This window comes from Pezoporus occidentalis, unplaced genomic scaffold (assembly GCF_034315485.1).
Source record: "Pezoporus occidentalis ecotype Australia unplaced genomic scaffold, CSIRO_AGI_Poc_V1 ctg2, whole genome shotgun sequence".
Taxonomy (NCBI): domain Eukaryota; kingdom Metazoa; phylum Chordata; class Aves; order Psittaciformes; family Psittacidae; genus Pezoporus; species Pezoporus occidentalis.
Genome location: NW_026913855.1, coordinates 19149465 through 19176496, shown reverse-complemented (window position 1 = coordinate 19176496; position 27032 = coordinate 19149465).

Sequence of the window (27032 nt, the reverse complement as noted above, 5' to 3'; positions counted from 1 at the left end):
ATTTCATGTTTTACAATAAAAGTGTTGATTACATGGAAGCTGTTGCTTGCCCAGAAATAGCATACCCAGATAGAGATAGGCATCAACTGTTAGCTTGTCTCAGTTTAGCCTATATCACTGCTGTTTCATTTCAGTAAAACTCTACGTCCAAGGCTTTATACGTTAATACAGGTTTAACCTGTAATGATGATAATGAATATTCAAAATAACTTTAAACAGAAATGTGAAATCTTATCACTGACCAGCACACTGAGAGGTCTTCTGATATTTTCACAGCTGTGTGGAAATTTTATTTCTGGTAGTGAACCTGGCAGGACTGTCCAGGCAGCTGAGCTTCTGAAACAATCAGATTTTTTGACCAACTTTTTACAGTCAGGATCTAGTTCAGACTGGCGAAAAAGAAGAGCAAAAAACCTGTACCTGGCTTTCAGGCCAAATGTTCTTCTCCCCACTGCAATGAATTCAGGAATTTAAAAGCCTGGCATTTCTCCACAGTAATTCTGCCTGCCTTTTGTGTGGGGTCCCATATTTCTTGTTCTCTTTGAGGTTCTCTCACTACAGTAAATCTATCTTTTTAATAATCTATATTTGGAACTGTTTTAACGTACACCTTTTTTCAAGGAACAGAGAATTTATTAGCAAATCCATAGATTTTTAAAGCCAGAAGAGTTTAATAATCTCATATGACATGGCCTCCTGTGATTGGACAGCCCACAGAATTTTGCCCAGTTATTCTCCTATTTAGTCCAGCTAAATTATATAGTTGAAGAAACCTAATCTTAATTTAAATCCCAAGTGACCAGAAACAGTTGCAACAATTAAGCTTAAAAGTTTGTATCCTATTTCTACTTCAAACTTTTGTGACTTTCCCTTCAAGCCCTCTCATCTTATTAGGTCTCAGCCTGCCTGATATGAAACACCTTAATAAGATCAGTGTGCAACCATCGTCATCCTCACATTTTCAAACCTCAAGGCCTGTGCCAGAGCAAAGACTTCATATTCCACTTGCCCCATTTAGAGGAATGAGAGTAATCTGCAATTTCTTTTCCACATAGTCCCCAGAACTTCTTCAATGCACAAGAGTGTTTTTCCATTAATGCCTAAGGTGGGTTGACCCTGGCTGGACAATAAGTGTCTATCAAAGTCCCTCTATCACTCTTCCTCCTCGGGCTGAAAAGGGAAACAAAATAAAACAAAAAGCTCCTGGGCTGAACTAAGGAAAGTGAGAGATCATTCAATTGCCAGCATGGACAAAATAGACTTGACTTGGGGAAATGTGTCTAATTTATTACCAATTAACTGAGAGTAGGATAATGAGAAATAAACATAGATTTTAAAAACATCTGCCTTCTCCCACCCCTACCTTCTTAACGGGCTTAACTTTACAGCAAGAGAGCATGCATGTTATCAAGAGGAAGTGATACACTTTGATATTCAATTCCTAAAGGATAATAAGCTCATAAGGATTGCACAGATATTTATGGTGTGCAGAGCATGCAGAGTGAATCCAGCTTATATTTTAGGAACAATAATATGTTAAACTGTGATGGCAAAAATAAAGAGATTGCTCTCAAACCTCAGTGATTACCTTTTTTTTTTAATATGTAAGCATGAGATGGTGGTACTTCTGACACAGTTCTTAAGACATAACTGTACTAGTCTCTAAGGCGGCACCATCTGTTTAGTACCAAACAAGAACAAATTTTTTCTTTTGTTTGAATTTTTGAAGGTTTGAAAAGGTAAATTTCTTCTTAACTGTGTCAAAGTGCTCAGCCTTATATTAGCAAACAGTTTCCTGCTCTATTTCCCCTTGTGCCTTTTTGAGCCAGGCTCACAAAAGTTAAAGATAAAAGTCACTATAGGCATGTGCTCAATTCAGCTGTGGAAATGACTAAAGTGAAACGATGAGAAATGTGTATCACTCTTTCAACAGGCCTTTCAATCTGAAGATCCTCCTGACAAAAAATTACTTATTTTAGTGTTTCACATTAAGATCAATGCAATTGCAGGCTTGACTCTTCATAACTTTGGGGGATTTTTGGTTTTGTGGGGTTTAATCTTTTGGCTTGATGTCCCCGTTTTCCCAGGAAGCAGAACAAAGACATCATATTAAGATGAGTTATTTCAAATACGGCAGAAATTAGAAAAAAACAAATCTTTAAAAAAAAAACCAAAATCTGAGGAATTTCAGGTTCTGGTAAATTTCAGATACATGTCTTGAATGTTCATCTATAGAATCATAGAATAGTTAGGGTTGGAAAGGAACTTAAGATCATCTAGTTCTAACCCCCCTGCCATGGGCAGGGACATAATTTCTGGGCAGGGACATAATTGTCCAGAATCTTTGAGCTTGCACAGCCCTTTATTATTTGAATAAAACAGTGAAGTGGCATTGCAGCTGGATGGTCCTGTTGGCTCTTCACCAGTAGAGATAAAAATTGTCTTATTCAATATGCAGATTCATTTAAATTTTGTGTAATGGCAAGCACCTTAAATCATAGGACATACCACCAAAACAAGTCTATGACACAATATAAGAAAAATACTTACACTCAAAACTTAGGAACCAAAAAAGTTTTGTTTTCCCAGAATCACCAAAAAGTTTCTTCACTACTTCAATACAATTAGAAAAAAGCTTCCTTTGAAGACAATTTAGTTCAATATATAATTAAATTGGAGTGTGTTACAAATGCAGTAAAACTAATAATGCACAAAGTTCCAGCTCTGATTTTGAAATTAGACATGCAATTGCAGACACCCATCATATCTTTACAGATAAATGGTCTGAGCAAGAAAAGCAAGTATTAGGAATGTAACAGGTTCTATGTAAAAACAAGTGTCCAAGTACCTAGATGAAGTACTGGGACAATTCAAAATATACTCACAGGAGATCTAGTTTACAAAACACCAGTGCTGCTTGGCAAACCATATGCTTTACCTACAAGTATATAGTTAGAATAAATCCTTAATTTGCCCTTTCGCTGTTAGAAAAGCTTCTCTCACTCCCTTGTACTTCAAAACACACAGCTAAAGGGTTGAACTAAACACAGTCTTGATGTTGAAGTCCATCTTGCAGTTCCCATAAAACAAGAAACAAATAATCATTATGGATTCTGATGTTGATATCTTACTTTTCCTTACTATAGTAATAAAATAATTGCTGTCATTTGCGAAAACTAATTCACACAAGAAACTGGATTTTTAAGGTGGAATATTGGCTCTACCCCCCTCCCATCCCCCTTCACTTTACAGTCTTAAAACATCCTGCAAATTTTCTTCTTTTAGTCCAGATTAATTGTTATTATATACACCCCAATAAGGAGGAGCAGTAAACACAAATGAGTTAGAGAAGTACTACTTCACCCACAGGGTAAAACTGAAGGAAATGAATGAGGGAAACGTATGTGCAGGAGTTGAAAGAACAATTTGATCCCTAATATGTTGTTTCCTTGAAATGAGCTTAACTCCAGGAAAAGGACATTTATGTTAACTAGCAATATCACTTAGCACCATAGACTATTAATCACAACTGGAAATGGTTAATAAAATAGTAAATTAGCAAAACAGATAAATACCACAGCTGATTGAAATATTATAAATGTTTCTAGTGTGAGTGGCATTACCACTTTAAGGTATCACAATAAAGGCAACTTAAGAACTCAAGTTCCTCTGCTTTTCAACCTTTTTTAACAGGTAACTCCTGTTAAACAATCTCTGTATTACTTATTTCTCCATATAATTCTGCCTCCATTTAAATAGTTTAGTCTTTTTATTATCTTTCATTTTCTTAATCAGAAAAAGGACTACTGTGTTTCCTCACTACCTTTGGGCAGCCATCCATCTAAAAGTTACCTGTCAGCTTCAGGAACACAACACATCATCAGCGTGTTTCTGATCAGCAGTGCTTACTGCTGAAATGACAAACCAAAGAGCAATATAAGCACTAACATGTCAGCAAATCATTTCAGTTTGATGAAGAGTCCTTGCCAGATTCACTTCTGGGTTTCTGTCAGTGTAAGCAGGAAAAGCAGAGGCTGTGGAAGCCCCTCCAGAGGGAAAGACTGGGAAAAGGAAAGGGCAGGGACCCATTTCTGAGGAGATGACTCACATTCCTGGAGGGTCACATGACATGATAAAGCTTTTCAGAAAATGATAACTGGTCAAGTGGTCTCTATCTTCATTAGACTTGGAAATCTTCATTAGACTTGGAAAACATGGTTGCAATGAAAAGTAAACTTAGCCTAACAATTTCCTGAAAGAGCTTGGAGAAGAGGAAGAAAAACATGCAGGTATGACTGCAAAAGAGTAAAGCATTTCATTTTTCTATTTCTTTTTTATCATGTTTAAAGAAAAAGTATTCAATTCCAACACACACACAAAAAAAAGGTATTTCTCAATATTTCCAAAATCAGGGGTTTGTTGTTTTGTTTTTTTTTTTATCATTCTACTCTATACCTATATGAAAGTTTAAAAAATTCCAAATTCCCCAAAGCAATGATTTATCCCACCACCCCCTGCTGAATAGCAATAATTTTAATACTCTATTTTTGTTCCACCAGGAAATTATTTTTTTTCCTCTCTCTCTCTTCTTCTCTTTTTCTTCCACTGTGAGAGGCTAAAAGCCTACAAACGCAGAGGATAAAATCTTGGTCCCCATTCAATAGAAAAATTCCCACTAACTTCACTAAGAAGGGGATATCATCCAGAATGCTCATATTCTTTTGTACTATATGCACAATAAGTTATGGTTGGTGTTCACCTGTCATTTTGAATTTTACTCCTTGTCATTTCCTTTCAGTTCAGAATATTTTTTTAACCATCTGATTTTTGAGCAATGGGTTTCAGATATGATGAGAGGGGTGAAAAATAGGGATTTTGTATCACTCTATGATGGCCCCTGCCAAGTGATAATGGATTGACATTGACAAATCCCTAAGAGCTAGACCTGACAGCTAACGGATGCTGTGAGATCAGTCTCAGAGCACAGTTTAAGGTTAAGGGGGCAAAACCAGTGTGAATATTCCACACTTGTCTGATTTTGAGCCTTCAAAACTAAATATGTGGAGGGAGAGAGAAAGCAGGCCAGCAGTGGCAAAGGGATAGCAGTTGCAGAAGAGACGGTACAGTGAAATCTTTACATCGAAACTGACACATCAGTCATTACAGAATTCTTCACAGACTACAGGTAGTGATGATTTATAGGTGGTAAGCTTCAATTTGGGAGGCCATAAGCACATTCTTTGATCTAGACTTCTACAGATTTGTTTCCTATGTACTCAGTAAGTAATAAGTGATTTGCTATTGATTTGTCCACAGGCAGAAGAAAAGTGGATTGGTGCTGTAACCCCAATGTGAATGGGAACTTCAGGAGCATTGCTTTAGAAGGGAAATGCACAGAGACAGAAAAATTTACAGATACTTTTAATGTATCAGGTTTCTAGCTCTCAAAAATGCTTCAACAAAAACTTTAATATTATCAAATTCTAGACAATAGGATTTGTTTTAAATCATAGTATTTGATCACAGCTAGCAACAGAAACAAATGTTAAAAGAAAATGTCTTAACAATCATGACCTTAAATCCCATCCACAGATTCCCAATATACAGTAAGTAAATATTATCTAAAAGAGCTTAAAAGGTTGCCAAGAGTAAGGTAAAAGTCCAATGTACAATAACTGCTTTTTCAGCATGTAACAACTTAATTATTTAATTCCATAGTGCAAAACAGCACAAAGCTATACCTGGTGTTTTGCATCAGAAAGCTTAATGTTGGATGAACAATTTGTCATTAAGGGCAATTTTTGTTCTAGAAAATTTTTCCTTGGATTCTGTTCCTGAAGTATAACTTTATGTGCCTACATACAGAATAATATGTGGGGAAAAAAAAAAAAGGAGACGCAAAAAATTGTCTTTACTGCAAGAATGTGTTTCAGCATTCAGACTTACTTAAGTGTCAAGCCATATCTGAGTAGTATCTAGCATACTATGTCACCATCACATCTACCTATAATCATATAATTTTAATTACAAAATTTATCAATCCATTGGTTAAGAGAATCTCAGGGGGTTGCTTATTATTCTGTGTGAAATAAAATTTTGCTAATAGACATTACTTGTGAACAGATATAAAAAAATGGGAGTTATGTAAAAATTGATAATACATTGCAACTGTTCTTAATATTATTCAACTAGGCTTAATAAGGGCTGAATATAATTGGAAAAGGGGATAGCTTAGACCCGACATAACTGATAGCAAAATGCTATTACCTTTCAATAGCAATTTGTCCCAGTATGAAAGCAATATGTAAGAATTCCTAGCTTTGAATAAAACAAAAGAAAAGAAAAGTTTAAATCAATATTTTTGATGCTTTGGAGTGTTTGGCATATTTTTTAGAGTTACTTTTTTTCTGTATTGTCATGTTACTTCATGAAACCAAAGTCAGCTAAGCTCTGTTTCAAACTCAATTTACTAATAATTTTCCTGGTCAAGGACAGCTTTCCCAAGAATAAGTAACTGGACATTAAGAAGCGAGTTTCTTCACCAACCAGTCTTTCATATAATGGTTTGAAACAACAGCAGCAGCAGTATATCATGCTTGATAAAATAATTTGATACCCAAATACTGGGCGTACTCTATTTTGACTAAGAGTACTTTCAATCAGCTAAGAAAGAAGCACTAAAGGATGAGAATGAGAGTTTCGAATGTTTCCTTCTATGTCTGTACATTACCAAATAATCAGTCGTTCTCTCTTCAAAAAATATGGAGCAAAACACAATAAAATTACAGTAAACAACTTATTTATATTTTCCAATTAATACAAAACCACATGAAAGTTAAACCCAGCCATATGTAAGGACTGATGTAGCTCTCATGTTTTGTGCAATAAAGGACTCAATCTGCTTCAGGAATCAAAAGTACTATAAGCATGAGACATGATTTTTGTTTCTGATCTACGAACACCCATTTAAGTGGTTAAGTGCTACAACACTGAAGTGTGTGTATGCCTACACTACCAATTTAATTGCAGACTGATTTTCATATATAAACAATAGGGAGGTGGAAAATCTATGTGTGAGGTTTTTTTCTGCTAGACTGCATAACTGAGATGGTCACAGTAATAGGATATATCACATATGTAATATGTAGATATGACATTAAAATCAGACAAATTCTCAGGGTGAATAAAAGAAAGCTTTTCTATCCTTTTTTGAAGCTATGTAATTTTATGTTAGCTCATAAGAACCATAGTTTATAAAGACTATACAGTAAGTCAAGGTTCATGGTAAATCAAATGATCATTTACACAAACATATATTTCTCTGTTTGTTAAACCAGGTTATTTTATTTTGTTTAAATTAAAATCTCAGGCCATATGAAAAGGAGAAATTTAGAAGAAAAACTGGTGAAAATCTGAAACAAATCGAGACATCCATTTCATGAGTACATGCAGAAAAATAGTGAAAACCGCTTTTAACATATCTTAACTCTTAAAACCTTTTTCAAGGCCAAACTGAAAGTTAAAAGGAGACATTACAAAAGGTCCTAAAAAGGCATCACTAAGGAGTAGACCTAGATAAAAGACAGTTAATTATGCTCACAGATATTTATTACCTCAAAGTGTCTAAATAAAATGTAGCTTTTAAACTATTATCCAAGCAAACTCAACGATTTTAACTGGTCCTTTTTACTCTGTATTGATATTCTGTAGAGAAAAAAAACATACATAAGCACAATTTCTTAAAAAAACACCCAATAACAGCAAGCATAATTTCTAAATGTAAAGAACATCCTGAAAACTAATAATAAATATTCTTTCTCCACCATTTTGAGCTTCTTCAGAACACAGACTGAAAACTGTGCATGCCATAAAGCACACTGAATATGAATAAAAACCCACATTCCTAGTATTTAAATGAGGATATGTGGTGGCCGATATATAAGCAAATGCACAGTTAAAATGAAAATGCATGGAACATCATTTCCTCAAGAGCACTTCTCTAATTTTGAAATTATAATCACAGTTTGAATTTACATATGGCACATGAGAGAATTAAAAATTAAGACCATTCTTTAGCAAAACAAGAATGGACATTCTTGAAACAATTGAAAAATGCATGTTTACATTTAGCATTTTACTTTGCTATTTTCCTTAAAAGAAAATCTATATAAATTTATATTGTTTGTTCTTTGCTTTTCTCTGATAGTTAGAAAACAGCTGTTCTACTGCATTGGACTTTGACTGGCTAGATTGCAAGGCTCAATAATCTGTCTCGGCTCAGGGTTAAGTGATGGAATTCATTTAAATGCCCCAGAAGTAATCATCCACAAAGAGTACATTATTTCTTTTTTATGAATTTTCAAACCTAATACTGATGGGTGGCATGCAATTAAACCTGATCAATATGTAATTTAGGTGGGCTGACATGTTTTCAAATTCTCAGAATATAGATTCTTTCAATATTGCAAGAGCTTAGTGAAATACGCAGCCCTTATGAAAAAGCCAAAGCAGTTTAGTACAGTAAAACAATAAAAATATGCCTACTCCAAAGACAAATGGGGGAGAAATTAAACCAACAGATATTAACTTTTCAAAGAATTAATTATCTTGGTAATACTGGAGACCCTACTTAACAGAATCAGAATAGCTATTTTGATAGAAATTAACATGCAGATATAAAGGCTTATGTCCTGCACTGTATAAAGCTGTGTATATACAGTTTTTTTAACAGGGTGTTAAACATAGCTCTGAAAAGACTGAATTGTGACAGCAGTCATATGCATCACAAATATTTCTTCTGAAAGATTGCACTGACATAAAATTAAAGCAAAATTTGTTTTCTAAAAATGTGGATTATCATAATGACCCTTTGTGTTAAGCTAATAAACAAGGAGAAGTACACTGCCTTGTGACCCTAGAGGTCATCAGTGACAGTCTCTAGTATTACTAATTACCTTGTTGTCATTTACACAATAAGAATTACACTTGAGTTCTCATAATGTTACAGGGACCATTTTCAACATTTCTGCCTGAGGTTCTAGCCTGCTTTTCTTCTGTTTATGTAAACAGCATCCACACTACTGTCCAGTGAAAACATAATCATACATTGTTCTCCAAGAAAGCATATTTTACAAAGCAAGGAATTCTTTAATCTTCAGATATTTACAGTACTGATGTTATAAAAGCTTATTTATAATTTTGAAACTGGTTTTACATAATGGAGAAAGACCAAACTTTTGTTTTCTCCAGTTGTGATGCTTTACTATCACACATAAACACCATTTATCAGCTACGTCTCTTTTTCGGTATCTCTTGGGATTGTATTTTACTTTACATCATTACACAACTTCTGTAAATGCTGAAGATGTATGAATATTCCGTAACTATGAAGCACAAATGTCAGCATCACCTAGGATAAATTTTCAGGTTGCCAAAGACTCTGCCAAAACATGGTTTCTGTTTTAAAAGTTTCTGAAGTCATCTTCTTTCTCATCTATGCCATATGAAAGTATATCAGTAATTCTCCTGTGAAGTTTTAATTAGAAATGGCCATAAGTATTGGCAGCATTTTGAAATCTTTTTCTCATGAAATTGGAACAGAGTAGGAGAATGTAGGTTCACTTTTTTTTTTTTTCACAGCTATGTAAGTGTAACTCTGCTATAGGTCTCTTTCTTCAGAATGTAATTGTATGTAGATCTAAACAGGTGCACACAGATATCTGCTCCCCATTCATGCTCAGAGACCATGATATTCATCCACAATGCCCAGGTTAATTCTGCAGAAAATGACAGTAGCCTTGAACTGTGCTAAGCAAGGAAAGAAACCTGCATGCTGTCTCCAAGTCCAGGTATACTTCACAGTGATGAGAAATGTTCCTTTTCATAGCCAAGTGAGCACAACACAGGTAGCTAAGTGTAACCCAAGTGCCTGTGCACTCAAAACTCCATTGTAGGAGGTCTGTGAACACAGAGGTGCTAGGATATATGTGTAGCCATAAACAGGAAAAAATTAGATAAAGCGCTTGCTCTAGAGTCCAGCTGGCACCTTTCCCCACCACTGAAGGTGCAACCAGTCCATTTTCTAAATGACGTACCCAGCCCCTGCACTAGGTAGACTATTGAAGGTTTTAAATTAGCAAAGAACATTTATCCCTCACAAAAGCCCAATAAAAGTCATGATTATTTTAGGTCAGCTGAAGAGAAGGATGTTTTTTCTACAGAAAAGGAATCTCTATCAGTAACCAATGATGAAGAAATTCAGATAATTAAGGAAGAGCTTCCTACTACAAAAATAAATTAAAGCCCCTGCCTGTTCTACTGCACAGCTTTGTTAAGTACTGAACAGAGAGTATTTGTATGCCCAACTTTTTCTGTATTCTGGATTTCAGTGAGTGTCAAACTCAAGAAACCAATGATCACTAGCAATATTAAAAATATTTTGTGAAAACATGTTATGGTAGAGTAACTTTAAAATTGCACCTCCTAGGTGCCAAACATGCACCTAAGAAGTGGTAGCAGTTACAACATAAATTGAAAATAGAAATATATTCATTTCCAGTAGGGAAAAACACTCTAGAATCAAGCAGATTTATAAAAAATGCATTAAGGGTTTTCAACATCATGCTAAAAGCTGTAGGCTTAAATAGAAAAAATTCATTAAAAAATTCTGCATAAAGCAATAGGTTACTATTGTAGCCATAGAAAAGTATTTCATTTGTAAATTAATAAGCCATTATTATAGCTACAGCTGATTGCATTTATACATAGGCTCTATACACTGTATACCATTAAATTCTAGAAAATCCTCTACAAGGATTTATTTGTCCTCTTAACAAATATGAGTATGGTATTGTTGCACCACATGACAGGGACGCTATACCGAGCTCAATAGAGGCACCACACACTTCCATCTTCTGCCAAAATCCATGGGAGCTGGCTGATGGGAGGTATTACACAGAGCCCAGTAGGACCCAGCCCACCCTTGCCTTTAATAAAATGCTAAGCAAGTACCTTCAAGGTGTCATTTCGAAACGCCTGAAGTGATATGAAGGGGAAGACTTTCACTGAGCCATTTGCTGATCATTGGGACAGAAATGACAAAGGATTCTGTCCATTAGTTTTTCAATACAGTGTTCAATAGCAGTAGGAAATTGATGGTGTAACAGTGGCATCACATTGGAGAAACTTATGATGCGGACAATAGCACATCCAATAAAAGGGCTTTTGATTTTCTGTGTGTCAAACTGTTTTAATATTAGGGCATTTCTAGGTCAATGAAGGGTTAATGTAGCACCATAAATCATATCCAAACAAGAGACCTTAACTGCCTATGTCAAAGTAGCATTTTACTAAGGTCAAAAAAGCATTAAGAAAAGGAAAAACACACACACAAAAGTAGGCTGCAGAGCCACATCTATTCCACTGCCCCAAACCCGACATTGACGCAGCATACTAAAGAAAGTGAATAATAGGTGAATTAGAAATTAATGATTCGTCTGCTATGTAAATGGCAATTAAAGGACATGCCATGCTTCAGGCTCCATCCTAAAACTCTTCTTCATTTGTTTGGATTGAAATTCATAGCATATATAAATGCAGAAATAAGACCTAGTATATATTCACCAAAAACTCGAAATCCAGACACAACTTGCACAAACATGTTCTTAAATTTATATTTACAAATTCACCTTTCATATAGAATTTAAGGGAAAAAAATGTTATGTAGCTGTTTTCTTGGTATGAATAAATAATGGCTCCACAAAGTAACACATTATACCTTCAACACAGCACAGTAGCAAAACTCAATAATTTACATTGATTATAATCCTACATATCAAAGTGTTAGTCTAACAAAGCAACACAGTGGCTGCTATTTGTAAGTGCCTTCTGTCCTGAAAGGTGCTAAAAAGAACCATTTTCTTTTCATGGTGTCAAACTGTTAAGTTTTTAGCTCATAAAAACCATCTTTTCATCTCCATTACATGTAAGTGCAATTAATAAAATGACAAATTCAATAAAGAACAGAGAAGTTGCAGTAAAGGAATGCATTCATTGTTTTGTTCATGCTCTCTGCTTAGAATGGCAACATCTATCACATAAGGTAAAAAGGCTGTTGGAAAGAAAGAATCCTTTAGGGACACCGTCAAGCAGCGAAAGATCATAGTCCAATACTGGTTTACTACTGAAGTAGTAAGATCTACCTAAAATAAAAATTCCAGTCCAGCTTTAGGAGTTACTGTACCTTGTAGTCAGTCTAAGAAAAGAATGATTCAGAACCGGGTAAACTTCGACACATTTGTCATTTAAAATCTGCAAATTCCTGCAATATTCTGTGCTAGCATGTGAAACAAATGGGCTTCTGGGAGGGAAAGCTGCATTGACAGACTCAGCAAAGAGCAATTTTCTGTCATTTAATGAAGGATGGAGGTACGCCTTGATAAAGTACCCACTCGTTACAAGTTTGTTTTTGTATGTATGTCTGTGTGTGAGACAGAGAATGTGTGTGTGTCGATGAAAGGGTAATCTCACTAGTTCAATCTTCTCAGACAAGCTGGACTTGCTAAAAGCACTCTTTATTTTCTCGTACATTCAGTTACCACACTTCCATATACCTATTATCTGCCTGCTGGTATTTCTTTTTTGCTAAAAGATACACAGTGTTTATCCCACTCATATGTTGTCTTTTTTTTGTCTGAAATGCACCAGTCAATTGACCATAGCATATATGATTATAAAAATGGGGAAAAATTTCATAGCCCCACACATATTGTATATAAAGCAATTGAACGCTTATCATGGTCAGTTTTCAAAACCAGGCGAATCTGTGCTGCATATTATCCTAGATAACCTCTGAAGGACAATTACCTGATTTTGTCCTGTGACTACTACCAAATGCAGAATAAACATTTTTTTTACCACTGTCATTAATTCAGCTTTTTGTTTAGTGTATCTGTAGGAGGGCTGCAGTTTAACTTGGAAGAAATTAGCAAAGCATGTACTGAGAAATACTCAGAAATTGTGAGCAGATACACATTATTCTTTAGTAACTTGCAGTCCTCAAAGACTTACTACATCTTCAAGTCAGCTAAGCAACGTTCATAAAGTTGCATCATGAAGCCATTGCAGAATGAGGGATGGTCAGTAGGCTACAACTAGACCATGTCACTCAATGCCATACATTGCCAGCTGGTTTCTTTAATGAAACTGGTTTTATATATTGCCTTTATTTGTAATTCATCAATAACAAACTAATTCAGATGCTTTCAAATTATACCAAAACTCACCGATTCCTTTTTTATTCTTTTGGGTGAAAATTATTCCCTGGGTTTGTGGTAAAACATAATTAACTATTTGTGCCAACAAAAAATAAGACATCATAGGTGTGTCTGGAACCACAGCATGCTTACAGGTACATCAGACATTAAGACATCTGACGAAAAGCCCGAGGAGCTCCCTGAATGAGGTCCTGGTCCTGCTAAAATCAATGAGGGAGTTTCGCAACCAGTTGGATTTTCTCATGGACGTCAGTGAAAACTTGTATCAGATGCAATCTCAGTATATATATTGGTTTGTCTTAGATATAAAATAAAAGTCAGATTAAACTAATTTTACTGGTGACTAGGTTTACCTTAGCTGTTTACATCATGCAACACTTGTGGTTAGTAAACAAACACCAGCCTGCTAACATCATTAACCATATGCTTACACATAAATAAAGAGGTAATTTCTAAGAATCCATGACAGCTTATCCTGTATTAGAAAAAAAAAAGAGTAAAAAAAGAAAACAAACAAAACAAACCAGAAAGAATACTGGTTAAAAGAGAACAATCACAATTGTAATGCTAAAAATTCCCAGCATTCTAATTAGTAAAACTATACCTATATAAAAAAACTAAAATTTCAGGACAGTTTCTATTAATTCCTAGCAGTTTCCATATTTTTTACATGCACACACAGAATTACAACGTAACACATAACATATGCATGAAAATTCAATACTTCCCCTCTGTTTCATTCCCTTTTTGCTTCTTTACTGATACTAAAAAAGCACCTGAGCCATCTTATATAATGCTTGGGTTAGTATTGTAAAACTGAGGTATGAGCAGTATTTTTTCCCCTACCTATGTAATTTTTTTACTAAATAATAGTTTGATGTTTTAAAATATAAAACATCAAAACTTATTAAAAGAGTACATTTCTTCGTGTGTGCCTGCTAGAATGATAAGATTTCATACTAGTGCTCTGAAGCTGTATATTTTATCATGCAATCTCTGTTGTTAGAACTACAGTGCTATTTATCTTAGCTAGTAAATTATTTTGAAAACTTATTACAACCATATGTTTCTTAACATATATATATATATAGTACGCCTTGCATAGAGAAATTAGATACCTAGTTCAAACAATGTGCTAACCAAAAGTTTTTTAGCACATTGATCCCAGAGTGTTTTCAGCCAGGAGCCAAACCCATGATGTTCCAATACTTTTGAGAAGAGGAAAATCAGTGTTTACTAACAAAAGCAGCCCATAGCTTTGCCACTGAAGCACTACAGTAAATGTAACATTCTAGCGGGTATCCGTTCCCCAGACTGAGAGCCAGTGACACATTACACATTCTGGGTCTGATTTAGCATTTCCTTGTAATACAGTCAGAAATCTTTTCCTGGACAGCTATGTCAAACTTGTAACTACTCTGTATTGTTGAAAAGCATATTTGGTCCCTACAAAACTCTGTTCCTTTCCTCAAATTTTTGTGCCAATAGGACTTTTTCTTCTATTGTACTTATCCCATACTTTAACATAAATTAATTCTAGATCTTTTTAGCAAACTTGTGTTCCTAGCCTGAAAATGAGATAACACGTCCTAACTGGCATTTTACCTTGTACGCAAATGCAAGATTTTACAACACAGCTGTTGAGACCAAGAAAGCTTACTGGAAACAAAAGAACCAAACCAAACCAAAAAACCACAAGTCACCAACATTCAAAGAAATACCGGTAACAAAACAAAAAGCTAAACCAAAAAGAAAGCACCCAACATCCTAGACTTCAAGCCTAAGAGACCTTAGTCTAATCAATTCTACCTAAATAAAATTCACCTCTACATGAATATAGCCAGTTTAAACACACAGTCTCATACAAATATTTGCACAGGATTGTTGCTTCAGTTAGAAGCCAGAATGCATTCTAGGAATATGTTAGTGCTGTACACCCTCGTTGAAGACAGCATGAGGAATCATTACCTCACTGAAGTACTGGATGATGCTTACTGAATTAGACAAGAGGCACTTGAAACAGACAGCAACCTCAGCTCATAATGAACAACACTCAAAATAAGCACCTAAAGTTACCACTGCTTTCCTGAGTGCTGGTTTAAATACACTTTCCTGGAAGCACTGTGCTCCATCTCTTTAGAAGACACTTTATTCCTAAGGTATTTTCACATTTGTTGATTTGGAAATAAAATATAAAATAAAATCAAAGAATTAATACCAGAATTTACTCAAGCATTCTGACACCTTGCGGAATATGCTTTATTAAAGAAAACATGTAGCAGATTTACAAGCTTTTAGAAATCTTCCAAGGACTCCTTGATTTTTAAATTATAACGCTGTATAATCAGGACCTGAACAGTACATGCAATTAAAGGATGTGTTTATATGCCCTTTTAATGAAAGAATCTAGAATACATTTCTAGTAGATTACATAGCTGATGGCACAGATTGCTTTCAAGAGGTAGACTTCTAACAAAATTAAAAAGAAGTCAAAAGAATTCTCACCCATTTGTTCTGACAAGACCTAGAGCCCACCCTTTCCTTTTTTTTTTTTAGGGTTTTGTTTGTGGTTGTTTCGTGGATTTTTTTTGTTGCTGATTACTCTCTAAATCACCTGGCAGTGTACTGGGTTAACAGATGGATCCTCTATCCAGTGACAACATACTCAGTTCAGGATCACACAGACTGTAAGCCTTGGTATCACTGATGTCACTACGAATCTGGATTGGTCTGATCAAAGATTAATGCAGCTTTGGTTAAATTTTTCTTCACTAGGCATGGTTAATTGGATCATACAGCCACTGGAAAGTGAGAAATAGTGAGATGTATGTCCGAAGTCCCCTACTTCCAGAAACGCTAAACATCATGTTTTAAACATGGCTTTACCCGAACTCTCTACCATCTAAACAGCTTTGCAATGGTGTATGGATGTAGAGAAAAATTCTCATCTCCCACCTTTATCTAAGTAGCAATGCAACATAAATCTTCCCAAATGTCTGACAAAGACTACTGATGTTTGGATAACCTCCACATTATTTTTTTCTTTTCAATATTGTTCCAAAACATTTTTTTTCCTCCAAAACTAATTTCCAAAAACTCTTTTCTCCATTTGAAATGGGAAATCAAATTTGCCGAGCTGAAAATAAAAGTTACTGTTTCTGTGCTTTTATAAATACCAGTCTGATCAGAATACAGTATATTATTGGATTTTTAATTTTCTTCTGAAAAGACCAAGCAATGTTAAGCAGTCTTTAGCAAGCTGTCACAGATGAGACCAATAAGCACATCCTGACTTAACACACATCAGGGGTTGCCAAGGATACACTGTCAGGGGACTAGGGTCAGGAGTCAAACTGACCAATATTGAGTAAATTACATTGGTTCGAATGATTCCCCCTGAGCTAATAATGATATGGCATGCACATAGTTTTGCTCTGCAGACTGATAAATACTGCATTTGAAGGCTAAACAAGGAACAAAGCATGGAAAAATGATTCTCTACAGACTGCCATAAACATTCACATTATCCTAAAAGTACTATCACTGAAATTATCTCTGCTCTTTTCCTTACAGAATGTATCAAAAGGACTAAGCAAAACAAGTAGAAAGTTAAAATAACTAGAAAGAGAAACATATACAAAAGGTATCAAATCACTTTTCATATTGTGCACCTTGTTCAGTCCCCTGTTGATAGGAGAGGTGTTACAAGCTCATTACTAAATAGAACTGCCCATGACATCTCGCAATCTCTTGCACAATGAGTTTCCTTATCTCCCCCCATACTTAAGAATACTTTTTTTTTTTTCTGGTCATGAGTTTTCTGAAATAGTAAAAGTTTGGTCCCAGATTTAAAATTATGATGCATTTCTGGATGTTTCCTGCTTGAAACCGCTGTCTAAAATCTGAATACTACTAAAACAACTTATGATAAATTCACTGTGCAGTAAATGAGCTGCACTGACCTTAATATTTGAAATAACTTTGTGTCATTTGTAAGATCAAAATACTTACAATAGAAGTTTTCAAATGTGACATACTTCACAATTTAAAATCTTTTTATCATCATTGCTTGTATTGTCTTGCTTCTCTTAGAAATTCCTCTAAATATGTCACATAAATATTAGCAGAAGTATTTTACTTCTTTATTTTCATTTCTTCAGTTCATATTTTTCTTTCATGATCCTCATTTCCATACTTTTTACATTTCAGTTTTTCTATTATTAGCTGGATAATTTTTTCAAGACCACACTTACTATATTTTCTTCTTTGTGCTATTTTTTTCCTTACTCCTAAATCCTTCCTGATCCTTGCTACCAGTGAGCACAAACAGCAAATCTTTCTGCCTTCATTTATGTGTCTCCAAACTAACAGATTTAGAATCTTTCAAAACAAGGCACTTTATGCCCTGCCAAAAATGCTTTAAAAATTGCTCTTGTCCCCTATATGACGATTTTTGTCACCAGTGGTTATATAATATTTGCATATACATGCACGGATCATTACGGTACACTCAGCACTATGTTGTGAACAGATTTCTTCATTAACCTCCTGTCAGAAAATAACATAATCTCTTCTTCCTCACACATGCAAACTGTTTCAGATCCTGTCTCTCCTTTTTTGTCACTGCTTGGGTGCTGTGCTTTGAAGTTAAACTTCACTGAAGAAATACAGAAAACTGGCTGCTGCTCACAAGATTTACACTGTGCTCATTATTGTATAAGAATAGTCATGAGCACTCTGAGCAAAAAGTACTGACCAGCCAACCAGCTACCTGTCCCTTTCTAATCTGATTTGAACCTCTTGTGTATTAAACACAGGAGACAAAAAGCTGAAGTTCTGTCATGGATAAAGTGAGTCCTGGTGCATCCACTTCTTTTATGCCGGTGTGGTCTTTTTGGCCTCAGTGAAACCCTACCACCCAGATGATCTATCCAAAAACCTTCTGTGGGGGGAAGGAAAGAGTAGCAAGGACAACTTGTGTGCTATGGGTGTAAGCCTACAGTTACATCAGATCAAACAAGATAAGACCCCAAGTTCAAAGAGCAGTGGAGAAATGCCTGCAGAGACAGGAACCTCGAAATTGCCCAGGAGTTAATCTTAGACATCAGCTACTCCACTCTTTTTGATGCAGCCACCAGCAGAACAGAGGTGGCAGTTTATGAAGCAGTGCAGTGAGATGCTGTCTCTCCACTGAGTGGAAGCTGCTGACTCCCAGGCCTGAGCTGTGATCCACTTGCTGTGGTACTTTTCTAATACTGAGATGAAAGCCCATGACAACAGTTCTTTTGCTTTGCTGGGAAGATTTCCAGAGTGCTCTTAAGTCTATTCTTCCAACAGCCAAAAACAATTTAGCCCCTTTTCTAGGAAAACTCTATTCTCCTTGAATTCTGAGCAAGGAGTTTTATTTTTTTTCCTACCTTCAATTAATAGAATTACATTAAAATACAGTGGATATAATATAAAAAAATGTAAAGCAGTATCAGTGTAGAAGAACTGCAAGCAGAACTGAAGATTGTAGGCATAAAGGACCATAAATCTAAAAAAAGCCAGATGTATTTTCAACATTAAATCTTTTCATAGAAATTTCACCATGATCTGTATATGCATCAGATTTTTTTCCTGCTGTGGTCATCACCAGAATTAACATAGGATTTTCATATGCATCAGAAATCTTTAACATAAAAGGAAATAGGAATAACTATAGCTCTCCCTCTGTTTTTAGAATGGATTTTAAAGGAATGCATGACCATTACTGTAGATTTGACAAATGGTATTAAGAAGACAACACGCATAGGAGGTGAAAATCATGACAATGCAAGAAAGTAGGGAATAGGTATAAGATCCTGGTCTATGGAAGAACAGGGTTGGGTGGCTGGCTCTTGAGACTGAACACATGTGAGAGTGGTTACTGTTCTACTTTTCATATGTAAATCTGGAACTCCCTGAAAGTTGGAAGCTTGGTTGCCCTCACTGTCCCTTACTGATTAGACTGGTATTTCTATGACACTGTTTTAAAGCCTTCAAGTGTTTTAAAGGCTTTAAAGTATTTCAAAATAAAAGCATAAATGTAAATAACCAATACACATTCAATGGTTGGAAGTCTGACAATATGACTGGGCAAACTAGTCATATTCTAAAAAACCTGTAGGTAGTGAGAGCATTGTTTTGCTAGAGGCACTATCTAGAACTTAATTCAGCTTTTGAAGGAGTAACATGACCAAATAGCTGCTGCTTACAGAAAAACAGTAGTAAAGTGGTATAATACATTCATATGCTATCAAATATCAATTTATCACTTTCAAAAGAAACAAACCAAAAAAAAAAAGACACACACACACAAAAAAAAAAACAACCCAACATCAACAAAATACACCAAAATAGTCACCTTGCATATTTTTTGCTCATTTACTAGCAAGAATCTGCACACTATACCTGATCGACTTATTTGGTACCCACACAGCTCTATTCTTGATCAGCAAGACTAGCTAGAATAACTAGCCACTGCCTCCTTTACAAAGTGAATACAAAGCAAATGTGATCAAATCAAAATGGAAACCAACAAAGTCTGCACAAAGGACAAAGATGTGGGTATCTGTTACCTTTCCAGTGTCTCCTTTTGCTAGAACATCTAAAACCAACTTCCATATGAATATTTTGCCCAATTAAAAAAAAAAAAATTACAAAAAGGCCTACAAAAGCATTACATACAAGGAGCTAAAGTATTCATCCAAATACTGTATAATTATTTATTCAATATTGTTCTTGTTAGAATTTTATAAAAAGTAAAAAGACAGTGCTTCACAAATTTGATCCTTGCAACAAATAAAGTCAATATTAGCTAATAAAGAATAGTGGAGCTATCTGAGGTAGCTACGTTAGTTGTTCAAAAGCTCAATTAAAAGAAGATCATTCACTGTAAAGGAGAGACACACATTCAACAGCTTCCTACAGTGTTACCAAAAGCAGTAGAATATTCTAAAATCTCCCAATTTAAGGCCTCATTAACTTATGCGATAACTTGCATGGTGAATTCACAATGCTGTAGTTAAAGGTCAACAGGAATTTAGCATAAATGTTTCAGAAACATTCTGTAAGATGAACCATTCTGCATTACATAGTTACAGCTAACTTGGGCATTGAATGCAAAGTAGATACTCAACCCAATTTTTATATAATAAATTTCTATCTGAAATGATACACACTTAAATTTCAGAAAAAATCCTCTTGGATTTTACAAATAAATTAATGAGTTTAAGTTAAAATTAATTAAAGACGTATCTTTCAAGAAATACAGCAGTCACTTTTTCTTCAGACAGCCAGAATCACTAAGCAATACAGACTTTTCAAAATTCACACATACCAAAGATTTCCAAATTAACAAACATTTTACCCATTACTTTTGGGAGAAAATTTCATCTCTTGGGACACTGGCTAGGTGAAAGGAAAATGGGGGCAGGGTTCTCTGCAGGTTAAGAATAAAAAACTATATAGAAAAGAGAGAAGAAGGGAAAACAGAACAGCAGGATTCTGTGGACAGATGAAGGGCAGGCTGAATGAAAAAACCTAGATTTGTGTTTTTCATTTATCTCTTTGCTGTTTAGGCTTGCTCTGGCAATAAAGGAGAAGACAATTTAACTGGCCAATGCACTTTGGTTCTTAGGATAATCCAGAGAGGAACAGGACAGACAGAACCTCAATGGTTACTGAGGCAACCATGAACATTTTGTATGTTCAGAATAACATTACAGTAGATAAATAAACTCGATTAAGAAGAGTAATATTGCCTCCTAAATACTACTAGTATATAGTAATAGTGTGAGACCACTTCAGGTGGTCCAGACTGGTTTCCTTAGTTTGTGAAAGGCAGCATCATACTGGAGTGAGCCCAGTGCAAGGCTACTAAGACAGGCAGGGGGGCAGAGCAAGCACAGGATGCATGCAAGAGGCTGAGGGACATGCACTTATGGAGAAGGGTCACGGAGACCATGTTGGGTTTTATTATTCACAAAAGGGAAAGTCCAGAGAAGATGGAACCAATCTCTTCACAGAGATGTACGATTCCAGGACAAGAGAGGACTGGCAAAACTCTGAGCATAGGCATGAGGGTGGGTAACACTGGCACAAGAACCCAGAGGAGGTTTGACATCTCTGTCCTCAGAAGCAGTTAGAACTGGCCTGGATATGGCCCTGAGCAACTCTCCACAAGTGGACCTGCACTGAGCAGGAGGCAGGACTGGGTGTCCTCTGGAGGTCCCATCCAAGCCAAGGTCTCCAATGACAGTATAAAGATTCAACTGAAAGCAAAATTAACTTATTTTCACTTATTGTTTCAACTGTTGTGAGTTTTTTGATGTGGGCTTTATGTATAAATGTTTTGACATGATATTATAATACATTTAAAATTTCCTTCTCCTCTGAGAACTGTTCAACCTAGGTCTCTCGTCCAGATATTTTTATCATAGCGTTAAGAGTGAATAATCAAAGAACATTCATGAATCTGTATATTCATATAAATAATCTACTAAATAATTTTTAGCAATGAGAAAAGTTTATTCTCAAAGAGAAGTCCTGCGTGCTGCATTCTGTTACAAATGCAGCCCATGAAAGTGTTGGAATGTCATGAGGAGTAGCTACACATTAGGAGGACATTTGATAGATCTATAATGTTTTACTTTGGCAGTTAATCTCTTGGCTGTCTTCAGTTATTGTGCTTCAATTTGCATAGTGGGATTGTTAAAAAACATGTGACTGGATTCTTTTCTGATACAACTCAAGTAACTAAATATAGTGCTCTCCAGCTACTACTGTGAATTCAATCCACATGATGAGATTAGAATTAATCCAAAATTAACTCATCAAAATAGGTATGAATACTGGGTCTTCAGTCACAGTTGCTTCTTTCTACACACAGATCCACTTCTTTTTGCATTGATTAGTGCTAAGACAGATTTAAGACTAGGAAACTACTGTAAATATCCTCCCCTGTTCCCACTTTGGAAGTTTTGTGTAGACCAAACTGCTTTTTTCCAAATATATAATCCTTGGGCCCTAATATGATGTCTCTGGCTATATTATCTGTTTCCCTGTTTCTACACAGATTTTTAAGTTCCTTTTTCTTAACTGAATGGTCAACCTCCTATGTCACCTAAAGGAGATGTGTAACTATTCAACTTTCTGTACAGAAGAATCATTCAGAAAAGCAGTAACTTAGTAAAGGGCTCCAGATTTGGGCTCTCTCTTGCTCTAGACAGTAATTATTCTTCAGAAAACAGAGGAGATGCTTTTGTGATGGAAGAAACAGGAAAAAATTACTCCCAGTTTCTATAGGAAATAATAGCTTCTTTACCATAGGTTCTCCAGTCTCACGTAATACTTTGTCTGGTGCAAGGCAGGCTATACCCTCTGTGATGTTAAGGTCGAAATTTTATGTGCCAAAAGCAAGCCCAGCAAACATTTCCAATAGTGATGACCACACAGTGAGGTGTGCCAAAAAATACCCATACGTGTATTTCATCACACACATTTATAGTAATTCTATAAAGCAATGTAGTACAGAGCCAATCTGATTCTGAACTGCATCACTATGGCTTTGGATTTATTGCATTTTTCTAGAAAAGCACTTAAGCAGATTCTCATGGCTGATTTACATTAACGAGTTTTAATTACATGCAGAATATACATGTTTTAATGCTTTCCCAAAGAAGGTTCCATACCACAATGATGGCATTTTAGTCCCTTATTTTTCCCATAATGTTCAAAACTCACAATGCTCAACATGTATCATTTCCTTGTACTGTTCTTCAAATTTCGTAAGATTTTTAAGCATTTAACATTTAATGGTTATCTTTTACTAGTCCTGAGCATATTGATATTTCATTCCCCATAATAATGGGACTGATCCCCATAAGCCTACTCTTTCTTTTCTCTTAAGCTCATAAATGTCTTTTTACAGAACTTAACTCTCTGACTGAAAGTTGCAAAAAAATAAAAATAAAACATTTAATTCACCAGAAATATATAAGCAACATTACCTCCTGAATTAAACCAAAAGCCATGAAACTCAGACAAAACTAACCTACCTTGCTTTAGGATTTCATATCTTACTAGGGACACGTTTTGATTAGAGTCTTTTGCAAGACTATAGGGGCTTGGAAAAAAATAATGTAATATCTATGGACTTTCAGTCAGTTCAATCTGAGAGCTTCATAGCAACCCATTTTTTGTACAGCTGAAATCAATCTCTTCAGACTTTTTCAGAAGAGATATTTCTTCATTGAAAACATAAATATCTAGCAAGGAAATGAAGTACTAAAGTATATCATATGCTTAAAATACTTCCTGTCAGTTGCTATATACACATTTAGTCACTGACCTTGGGTTATTATTTTTCAGGTATCATTTACTTTTTATACACACACACACTTGCTAAACTGAAGGGAAGCTTTGTAATATTCCATATAACATCTGTGCTTTTTCACCTCACAGTTAGGTGAGCTATTAATTTCTTGAGTAAAAGGGATGTAACAGTGTCTTGGCAGAGAGATGTCTCAGCAGCAGGCAAAAAACAAATACTTGCTAAAAAAAAGTGTCAAAATGTGGATGTGCCTCCAATAATTTAAAAAATAGAAGGTGATAAGTTGAAAATGTCAGGTAATTGGCAGACAGATAGAAAGTTAAACTGTGTCCTCAGTGAAGAAAATTAACCAGCAGCTGCCAGCAGAGGCCCCAAGGTCATCTGAATGTCAGAACCAAGTAAGGGCCAATCATTCAGAAGGGGTTCGCTGCTGATATTTGCCCTCCCTGGTCATTTTCAGATCTCCCAGGAACTGCCCTGAACTACTGCCAACATGTGTTCATTTCGAAAAATTACACAGATTGTGATTTATTACCCATCACGCTACAAAAATCCATTGTGAATTAAATCAGCCCTTTGTTTAAATTGCTACTCTGCAATACATATCATATCATCATAAATGACATTGAAGTTATAATCTACAGTAGTCTGCTTCAGCCACTGATAAGGCTCCACCAAGGGACGATCAATACTTACTATTCATTTTTGAAATTATCTTCACATTGATCCCTGAACAAGCGCCAGCAACACAGAGGCACAATGGCTTTAATACAATAATTATATAAAGGTTTACAGGCTCATCCTCCCAGCCAATAAAAGCTGTCAGCTGGCAGGGACAGTTACAATCCCATAATCCATCAAAATGCTGTTCTCTGACCTATGGGCTTCTGGGCTTTCAGTAGACCTCGATAAACATGCTTATAGAGGAGAGAATAGCAACAAACACAAGCAAGCAAAAGCATCATTCATATTACCGATTATAGAAAAGTATCTCTTCTAGCACATCAGCCTTTTTATCAGAGCAACAGAGATGCATTTTTATTGCAATTCACCAAAGAGTGAGTGACCAGATGCGTGTGTATACTCTCACACAAAGTCAGTCTGTTCTTTTCATCAGGTGACTTTGGATCAAATTATAAACTATAACAAAGTAAGCTCATGGAGTTTAGATATAGCGAGTTTAGAGAGGAGCAGCTAAGCACTCTATACACAGCAAAACAAGTCTGGAAGTAAAATACTGAGACTAAGAATAAAAAGAAGCTACCATCCAGGGGGGCAAAGGAAAATCCAGATTAAGGCTATTGTGAATGACTGTAGCATTCAACCAGTATATCTTTTTTTCTTTTTTTTTAATGTGTGAATTCATGTTTTCGCACAGATGGGGCTAAACAAATCAGTTTATTTATTAGTTGAGCTACAGAAGTTCAAATTTTGCATATCAATCGAAACTGCAATAAGGAGGGGAGTGGTTATTTTAGAAGCAAAGTATTTAGTGAAACCATAACGATTTACTCTGGCTATGTACTTTCTGATGATTCCAGAATAAAAATGAAGTAACATGGATTTGAGGCACAAGATTTAGGGAAAAAGAAGGCAGAAAAGAAAATTTAAGATATGGAACAAATAAACAAACAAAGAAAAAGAGAGAGAGACAAGAACAGGAACTGGTACAATGCTGGAATACTTAATGATCAACACTGCTTCTTGCATTATTATCTGCCACATCAGTTATACCCCTCCTTTACTGATCCCACTGTCAGCTTCAGAGTATTATCAAGTACGCGAGAAGCACAGAACCTTGACTGGGATTAGCAGGCATAATTTGTGTTTCATCTTTTAAATGCCTTATTTGACTAACAATACTGATTAACAGCTATTTGTTTTTTTTCACCATCTGAAACTATGTTAAAAAATAAATTAGAAAGCATTCCCATGATGTGATTCTAAAGTTTGCTCAGGGGAAAAGAAAAATTAAATTTTCAACTTTCACAGCATTATATGGATTTCCTTGAGGAAAGAGGTGCAATTCCTAGAGAACTTTTCCTGGTTACTTCTGTGGTTCTGGAATGGTTTTGGTTTGTTTCCAACCAATACAGAAGATATCCCACTATGGTACGATTTGACTTAACTCTGATGTTTAAGTGCGACAAGTGATATTTGCCAGCTGAGAACCTTGCCCATGATTTGACTTTTTAAGTTACAAACCACACGTTAAAAGCTTTTAATGTGAACAAAACAGAGGCATAAAGCTGATGCAAACTGAAGGTAAGTACAATCTAAGAAGGAAAGCAGTTACATTTTAAATTTCAGACCTTAATGTTTACATCAAGTATTTGAGAGAGAAAATTTCTTTTTTTAGGAAACTTACCTCTTTCTTCTTTTTTCTTTTTTTTTTTTTTTTGTGACCCTTATCTACAGAAATTATTTTTCCTCATTGTGAAATACAATTTAAGTCACTACTTTCTTCTAATTGTCTCAAAGACTAATATAAGCATATGTTTAAATTGTACGAAAAAGGCTGGCTCCACTGATAGTGGTAAAAGATGTAACAGCTGTGACCCATCAACATGCAACAGTAACCAAATTAATTTTTGCAATAAGAACAGATCTCTTCACAATAAAAAAGTGTGCAGTGGCCCTTATGAGGTCAAGTGTGTAGTCCTGATTCCCTAACAACTTTCATATATGCAGACTTTGGTGGGCTATTTATAACTATTAATTTTCCTCTCTGTTCTTTCAGAGATTCAAAAGAAAATAGTGTTTTCCTATGTAATTCTGAAAAGTGCATCAGCTTGTTCTTATAGTCGCAAGGCATCTTGCATCTAAAAAAAAAATCCCATACAGAATAATGACTCTAAAATACCAATCTAATTGTACCCAAATGACTACAGCAATATCCATAGCCTTAACTGTTGAGTCACACTTGGGTCTTAAAGTTAATATGGGTTAAGTCTTACACAGGATTGCCTGTACTTACCAAATTACTCTCTCAAAGAGATGTTTGTGATCTCACATTAGTCATATACCTTGGATGACACCTGGATCACCCCATTCTATTCAATGAGTTTGCACAGGTAAGACTGATTAGCACTCTAATTGAGAATTAATAAACACTCCAGTTAATGATAGATATAGAATTCCCATTGCCCCTTATTGATTGCATGGGCTTTGCAGGCTGGCGGTAGATGTAAAACAAAACCCAACATGCCTACATAAAATAATCCTTTCCAAGCCTCACACATTCTGAAAAATAGCATACAACATGAAGAAAATGCGGAAAATTACTACTCCACTAATATTACTTAATTCTAAGTCACACATAACTTTGGACTTCCTCTCCTATCAACAACCTCTTCCCATGTTTATAGTAAATCAACAGTCTATCTCCCTGCCAATGCAAAATT